Raw genomic sequence first — 9095 nt, 5'->3', positions numbered from 1 at the left:
TCTTCAGACAGACTCGTGGAGGGAAAAAAACCTGTAGTTATTTCAGCAACAACTTAGGGAAGTTGGGTCTTTCTGGATGATATCAGACGGGCGAATAGCCTTCTTCCTCAAAGATTTTCAGATCACACAATCTTTAATTTTAAAACATTTGGCTTCCATTTTATTTTTGTCATTGTCAATTGTCACCACACCCTTCTTCGTTTGGATAAACCATCCTTTTTTTGACTCAAAGTGAATCCATCTTCTGAATGAAACAGAAGTGCTTGGCATAATCAAAGGTGACATCGTTATCGCCAATCTGGCAACAGGAAAACAAAACATTATCACGTGGTTTCTGTATTTGCAGTGCACGTCGGCACACAAGGGTGGAGATTACATGGATCCTTGTGAGAGGGTGGGGCTCTCTTTGTCTGCTGCTTTGCCCTACTACTGGCCGTATCCAAAGACCCAGGGATGTATTATTTAAATATTCAGAACAGGAGCATGCGCATGTAGCGACACACGAGGTGCCCAACCTGCTGAGGGGGCAGAACTCAAGCAGCCCCCCCCCCCCCCACAAGAGGGGACACCCGAGGCATGGATTGGGCTGAAGATAATTGGCCAGAAAATTTTAGTGACTCCCCTCAGGAAATATAGAGGTCATTTGCTTATGGTAATCGATTCCTCTGGCAACCACTCGGTTCTGTTTGTCCCTTTCTAATGTGGCCTTCAGTCGGCACACAGTGGAATCTCTGCCTACTCTGTAGGTGTTGGTCCCACTGGGCCGATCAGGGGTGAGCTGGGCAGAACTACTGGGTTTCCTTTATACGTACACACGCACACACACTCTGACATTCAGAGACGAACCTAAGAAGCGCCGATTGCTACTTGTTTTACGTGGGGTGGAAATCTGGAGGATCCAGATTGTGCTCCAAGTTACTTCCCATTGCCCGGATTGCACCCAGCAGTGCCTCCCCCTCGATTTCCTGAATTAACACCCTACATTTCTTCACTCCCCACATTTTTCTGCCCCGCCCACGACCTCATCTTGGTTCACGCTTCGGCCTTGTTCCGTACTCCTGGAACTGCTCATCAGTAAACAGCAGATAACATCTGGCTTGAGAAAACCACACTGGCTAACTGACAGCAGTGTCCTGTGGTGGGAGCCACTCTAAAATCATCTCCAGTTTTTTATTGAAGAAGGACCAAAATTAAAATGGTTTTAGTCATCTACACTGACCCCCACGTAATCGTCCATAATGTGGAAGATCGGTGGTCACCCTGGATCGACTCGTAAACAGGGTTTCTGCTGATCTTCTGCCAAAGTTACAGTGGTCGATCGGGAGAATCCCCAAGAGAATTCCTTTTGATGATATTTGAAAGCAAGTTCGTTCTTCTTTCTTTCCCATGCCTCTAAACGAAGGTTGGTGCGAACCCAAGCACTCTCTTCTCAACTGGTTTGTTTTCATATTGCAAATATTGCTCTTTTTTATTAATTTATATTTTGCAGCGAATGTTGAGTTTCATCAAGATTAAGGCGTGCTGCCTGTTGTTAATTTTAATTAGTAATAAGCTAGAAAAGACTGGAGAGCTTGAAAACATTCTGATCTGTTTATATCGGCCATGCTGAGTGAACAGCCTGCAACCATCAATCATCCAAACATTCCCATGTGGGAGGGAAGCTCTTGCACTGTGTTAAGTAACAAAGTTACATTAATATTGATCGATCCCCTGCCTCAGAGAAAAATTAAACTTTTAAATGAGAACATTTTATCAATAACAATAAATTCCACGTTAATTATAAGGTCCAACGGTTCCAATATTAACAGTTAAACCACAACTACTGATGGATAAAATTGTTGTTACGTCCTTTTCGCACTATTTTACCACTCCTTGTTATTGGGTAAGTGGGCTTGTTATTCGCGTTGTTGATGACAGCTATTTCCATCAGAAATTTCAGCTGTGGCTCTGGCTTGCTGTTTTGTTGGTTACCAGTCTCCTGGGCCCCGATATTAGCATGGAGGCAGGATGGCACGTGGGTTACCCGCCCAATAAAATCTGTCCGTTCCCCACGCGATTGCGGGTTAATTGGAGTCGCTTAACGTGGCTTCTGGGTTTACCGTCGGAAAGCTGCGCAGCGGGCGGACTGCGGACCCGGAGTCATCACAGGCTGTCAGCTGGAGGAGCGCAATTTAAAGGGGCAGTCCTCCAATGGCTGCTCCTGGAGCAAAAACCCAAACAGCACAATGGAGCAGCACAGGGGAAAGGCTGCTCCTAGATTCAGTGATGCCTCACTCCAGGTGCTACTGGATGGAGTGAGGAGGAGGAGGGATGTGTTCTACCCGGCCGACGGGAGGAAGTGGCCTGCCTCTACCACCAAAAAAGCCTGGCTCGAGGTGGCAGAGGAGGTCACCAGCAGCACCAACATCTCCCGCACCTGGATCCAGTGCAGGAAGCACTTCAATGACATAACTAGGCCAGCCAAAGTGAGTACACTTACTCATTCTCCGACATTCTGTCTTCCACATCACCACCCCCCAAATCCCTAATCATTCTGCACTGCAAACACTACTCTATTACATCACTCCTCACACCCACTCAAAGCTCATCCTCAACTTACCTGCACTTCCTCAGCACTTCCTCACCTCCCCATTACTCACCCCACCACTGCCACTCAATCCAACCCTCATACAACATCGTGGCTCTATCTCATACTCAACCTCTGATGCATCTCTTTCACGATCAGCCGCACCCAAACCAATGCATTCATCGGTTCGCCACCCCTCACATCTGTATATTCTCCCCTTATAGGAGAAGAGAGCCCTGAATGCACGGGAGAGGGCGAGGACCGGAGGGGGTCCGCAACAGATAGCCGTACTCACAGACGCGCAGCAGGAGGCTCTGGAGCTGAGCCGCACCCTCGAGTCTGTCTGTCGGGGGCGCCGAGACTGGCACCCGACAAACGTCTGGTGACAGAACTTTAACATTCAGCTCACACAATATGAATTGATATTAACATACCTTGCCATCTTCAGCACCTCAACATCTGTGATCATGCTTAATATTGCCTTCTGTTCTCTTACAGGGCCTTCAGCGACAGCCATGACGGCAGAGGGCGATTCCTCAGAGGACCTGCCGGTCTCTAAGGGGGCACCGTCACATCTGAGCGAGCCATCCACCAGCGCAGATGCACACACCTCGGTGGATCCCAGTCCGCAGTTAGATGCGGTCGCACATGGTGAGTTACCACACACGTGTGAGCACGAGCAGACATTGGTGGCAGGGGCAGCTGTGGAGAGTCCGCATTGGTGGGAGCACTCCTCTCCAGGCCCTGCTCAGCTGGACACAGATGCTGAACCCTGGGGGCCATCCTTTAAAAGGAGAATGATCGAGGGGCAGCAGCACATTTGCGAGGTGCTGGAACAGGTGCCACGCGCACTCTCCACAATCGCGCAGAGGATGGAGGAGTCCAACTCCTGCATGAGTGGAATGGTGGCACAGGTACGGGAGGGAATCTCTGAGATAGTGTCACAGGGATGTGAGGGCATCTCTGAGATAGTGTCGCAGGTAAATGCAGGAATGTCTGTGATGGAGGGAAGGCTAGCCTCCATGAAGCTTCAAGCACAGCTCACAAATGAATCAACTCAGACTCTGACAACGGCCGTTCGGACTCAGGGTGAACAACATTCTGCCGCCTTAAACAAGCAGGCAGATACACTAGCGCTGGCCTTACAAGGCTTCACACATGTCCTCCAAACTGTCGTCCAGCAGAGTGGTCGGAGTGGTGTGGGCCTGGCCCAGGGGAGGGATGACGGCAAAAGGGGACATGGAAGCGGGGACGCCACTCAAAGCGCCCCCCACGTCTCACCCGTTGCCCCCCTCTCAACCAGTACCCACAATGCTGCCTCGTCTCCAGATGGCCGAGTCTGCCCCTGCACAGGTGCAGGTGAAGCAGTCTTTGGAGGGGCCCTCACGGGCACCAAAACTCAGAGGGCACAGGCCCAAAGCATCTAATCGTCAGGGCATGGACAAGAGCAACCTGCCACTCCCTCTGCTGCAGCCACAGGGGATGCACCACGTAGAAATAGTCTGAAGCGAAAGGCGAAGGTTTTGTAAGCACAAAGGGGATGCACAAGGGTGTTTGACGGTTGGTCATGTCTTTTATTTTTATTTGCCTTTTGTGAAACGCACATTAAATGTTATTATTGTCACCACTACTGCCACGTCTTGGTCATTCTTGACTGGCTTCTGTAATAAGGCCCTTTCATGAGGTTCACCATGAACGACGACACTTGATGCCACCCATTGGGTCACTCTACAGTGGGCGTATGTGTAATTGCAGGACTGTTTTGTGCGGGGGCGGCGGGGCGGGGGGCTGCTGGTGTGGCCGCTGCTCTATCAGGTGATGATGTGGAGATGCCGGTGATGGACTTATTAAAATAAAATTGCTGGACTATAACTTGGTGTTGTAAAATTGTTTACAACTATCAGGTGATGAGGACTGGACTCTTCACACTGTCTGATGTTAGGAGAACCGTTCACATATCAGTGACTCCCTGGCCTCACAAGCAGCCAGGTGAGCCGCTGTTCTGCCCTTGAGTTGCTCCTGCTCCTCCTCCTCCTCCTCCTCCCCTTCAATGTGGGTGGCAGATGTGGATGGGGTCTCCTCAAGCAGCACCCCTCTCTGTTGTGCCATGTTGTGCAGGGCACAACACACAACTATAATGCATCCCACTCTGGTGCGTATTGAAGCGCTCCCCAGAACGATCAAGGCACCTGAAGCATATCTTGAGCAACCCTATAGCCTGCTCAATTGTAGACCTGGTAGCGATGTGGCTGTCGTTATATCGACGCTGTCGCTCGGTGGTGGGGTTCCTCAGAAGTGTCGTGAGCCACGTGTGCAACGGGTAGCATTTGGCCCCAAGGAGCCAGCCCTTGCGGGCGTTCAGGCCGAGGATGAAGGAATTGTGGCAGCTGTCAGGGTATCTGGTGCACACATGAAGGAATCTCTTGCGGTGGTCATAAACGAGCTGAGTGTTGATGGAGTGATAGCGTTTCCTGTTGATGAACAGTCCTGGCTCGTGTGAAGGTGCTCGTATTGCTATATGGGTGCAATCAATTACACCCTGCACCCGTGGGAAGCCAGCCACAGCATGGAATCCCACTGCCCTCTCCGTCTGGCTGAGGTCATCCATGGGGAAGTTGATGTAGTGCGAGCCCTACAAAACAAGCCGTCGGTGACCTGCCTTATGCACTTGACTGAGGTGTGGGATTAAATTGGACTCTTTCAAAGAGCCGGCATAGGCATGACGGGCCGAATGGCCTCCTTCTATGCTAGAAGATTCTATGTATGGCGCCTTTACCGTAGTAAAATGTGCCAAGGCGCTTCACAGCGTTATCAGACAATATTTGACACCGAACCACATAATGAGATATTAGGACAGGTCAAAAAGCTTGGTCAAAGAGGTAGGTTTTAAGGAGCGTCTTAAGGAGCAGACGACTGAGAGACCCCGGTGATGTCACTGGTGGCACCCTGGAATGATCTGGAGGTGAAGAAGTTGAGGGCAGTGGTGACTTTGACAGGGACAGGTAAGGAGATGCTGCTCGGGTCCAGCCGGGAGCGGCTTGGCATGGAGGAGGCTGCAGATGTCCGCGACTACATGTCGAGTGACTCTGAGCCTCCATAAGCACTGCTCCTCAGAGAGGTCCAGGAAGCTGAGCCTCGGTCTGTAGACCCTGTTGAGAGGGTCGTGCCTCCTGCGACGTCGCTCTCTCTGTTGTTGCCCTCCGTGCTCTTGTGCAGGTGCCTGTGGCGCAGCACTGTGTTGTGGAGCTCCACGTGGCGGAGGTGGACGGCGTGCCTGGCGAGGCTGGTGATGTTGCTCGACCTCGGGTGAAGTGGTGAATGCAGCCATGGCGCCCCCCCCCGCCGCCATCCTGATGGTGTGAGTTTGAGGGGGTCCGCGAAGCAGGTAACTTTGTTTGCACAGCAGAGTTTTGGGTGGAAAGTAAGAATTTTGAGTGGAAACACTAAGGTCTTGCAGCCAAAATTTTGTCTGGAGTGCTCTGCCTCAATCAATGACGTTTTCTCCCCACCTGTCAAATAATCATTTGCATCTTTCACTGGCTGCTTGCTGAAACACGTCTGTTGCAACAGGGAATGCTTCCCACAGCACGGGAAACATGCTGAGGATCCTTCAAAATTGCACCCCTGCCAAAATGTCCACTCAATCAAGTATTTCAAGTACTTTAACTATCTGTCAAACTATGGAAATGATCGTCCCGCCGGCTTTAATTGCCGGTGGGAGTCCCGCGTTCGGGAGGTGCGCGCGCACCCGGACGCGTCACTGGGGAACCCGGAAGTCAGCGGGTTGGAGCCGGGCTCCGAACCCGCTCCAGATTTCTACGATTTTAGGAGCCCCCCCCAACGCACCCACTCCGCCATCCGAAAATCGGCCCCTTGGAGTCTGCCCTGGCTGTGATTTGTCTCCTGTGGATTGGCTGAGCTACTTGTGTTACAGAATATGTACTGGACTCTCTGGTATCTCCACAAATGATCGTTCTACTTTTTGCAGATGTCACCGGTTTCCTTCTCAACACCCTCCCATCTTCAGTTCTTACGCTGTCGGATCTGATAGTCACTTGTGCTGGCCTCCATTTACCTTTTCCTGTTGGGTAAATTCTGATGATTTCTGCTTCTCTAAGAAGCTGTGCCTTCCGATGCCTCGGCCCGAAGCTCTGGAATTCCCTCCCGAAACCCCTCCACCCCTCTCTCCTCCTTTAAGACGCTCCTTAAAACCTACCTCTTTGACCATGCTTTTTGACCTGTCCTAATATCTCATTATGTGGTTCGGTGTCAAATATTGTCTGATAATCGCTACTGTGAAGCGCCTTGGGACGTTTGACTACGTTGAAGGCCCTCTACATAGAATCTTATAGTACAGAAGGAGGCCATTCGGCCCGTCGTGCCTATGCCGGCTCTTTGAAAGAGTCCAATTTAATCCCACACCCGAGCTTTTCCCCATCACCCTGCAAATTAGTCCTCTTCAAGTACATGTCCAATTGCCTTTTGAAAGTTCCTATGGAATCTGCTTCCATCACCCTCTCAGGTGGTGCGTACCAGATCTTCTCAACCCTCTGTGTGAAAAAAATTCTCCCCATTTCCCCTCTAGTTTGCCAATTATTTTAAATCTATGACCTCTGGTTACCGACCCACTTGCCAGAGGAAACAGAGCAAGTCGGGAGAAACTATCAAAACCCCTCGTAATTTTGAATACCTCTATTAGGTCTCTCCTCAACCCTCTCTGCTCCACAGAGAACGATCCCATCTTCTCCAATCTCTCCACATAACTGAAGTCCTTACCCCTGGTGTCATCCTGGTAAACCTCCTCTGCACCCTCTCCAAGGCCTTGACATCCTTCCTAAAGTGCGGTGCCCACAACTGTGCACAACACTCCAGCCGAGGCCTAACCAGTGATTTGTTAAGGTTCAGCATAACTTGCTTGTTTTTTGTATTCAATGCCCCGATACAAATGAAAGTGGTTGTTATTGTTGTTGTTTCAATCGAGCTCTCTGGCACCTTTATTGCAGAACTGGGCCTGTTTAGCCTTTCTGACGTACGGCTTCAATTACTGTTCGATTTCAGAGACCAGTTTGCTGTAGGAAGGACAGTCCCGGGTTGTCCAGTATCTCGCTCAGTGTAACTGCACCCGTGTGCTTTTTCTCGGAGTCCGTACTCTCCCTCGCCACTCGACCGAAACAGGAGAGAGGAGGCAGCTGGCTGGAGGGTGGGAGCAGCATTTCAGGAGGACCGAAGGAACCAGGTAAGTCGCGAGGAGGGGGTTTGAGGGTTGGGGGGGGGGTGGTCTCGCATTCTGGAAGAGAGAAGAGGCTGTAAACTTTTCTTGTGGGGCCCGGAGAAGCACCAGATTACAAGGATTAAAAAAGAAACTTGCCTGTTTGGGCCTCTTCTTGGCTCCGCATCCTCTTCCTGCTGTCCTCGCCGAATGAAAAAGCCACGACGGCTTCACTGCTCATGGCCACCCAGATAAAATTGCAGCCAGGGCTAGATCTACATATTTAAAGATGGGACCCCGCCGGCTTTAAGCGGCTGTCATTGCCGCCCGCGCAGAATAGCAGGTTAAAATTCAAGAAAGATCACTGAGACGAGGTACGGAATGGATGGGGAAACCATACTGGACCAAAGTGGAAACAGCTTCAGGAGAGCATGGGGTGGGAAGAGTAGATAAAGAAACAAAAAAATCTAATTTTCCGAAAAATCTTCAACAAATTAAAGAAGAAAACAATTTCTCGTTACCTGCAATTTGAGCAGTAGGGCCTCGCGACATGGAGCACAGTAACACAAGAAAGTCTTTTTATATTTGAGAAAAGGCAAAGACACAGTCTCACGTTCCTTGTGTCTGACTATTGGCGCCAGGGCTGAAAACAAAAGGGACAAAGAGATTGGTGCCAATTTTTGCAGTCCCACCCGCTCCCTCCTTTCCCGGTGCCAGGCCTGAGGCCTGCAGCAGTGAGAACGTTCAGCCCTCCTGGCTGCTGCCCAATAATAGCTCGCAGAAGGGCTCTGCCGTCGACCCTTATCCCCGGGGGGGGGGGGGGGGGGGAAAAGAGGGATTTTACCTTGGGTCCTGTTTCTGCTGCCTGCCCCATTACAATTCTCCAACTGTCGCTTCAGAAGGCCCTTCAAAAGCATCACTTTTCTGGCACGAGGGGAGGAAAATAAGGCAAGGCCATCTAATTACCACGACAAGCCGAAGTTTGCACCTATCAGCATCGTGGAATCTTGCAGTGCAGAAGGAGACCATTTACCATAAGACCATAAGAGATGGGAGCAGGAGCAGGCCATTCGGCCCCTCGAGGCTGCTCCGCCATTCAGTGAGATCACGGCTGATCTGATTTTCACCTCAACTCCACTTTCCCGCCCTTTCCCCATATCCTTTGACTCCCTCGCTGAACAAAAATTCCATTTGGCCCATCGTGCCTGTGCCAGCTCTTTGAAGGAGCTATCCCGTTAGTCCCACTCCCTCCGCTCTTTCCCCATAGCCCTACAAATTTTCTCCCCTTCAAATATTTATCCAATTCCCCTTTTGAAAGTT

Source organism: Heptranchias perlo, chromosome 20 (assembly GCF_035084215.1).
Source record: "Heptranchias perlo isolate sHepPer1 chromosome 20, sHepPer1.hap1, whole genome shotgun sequence".
Lineage (NCBI taxonomy): Eukaryota > Metazoa > Chordata > Chondrichthyes > Hexanchiformes > Hexanchidae > Heptranchias > Heptranchias perlo.
This window is presented reverse-complemented; position numbering follows the sequence as displayed.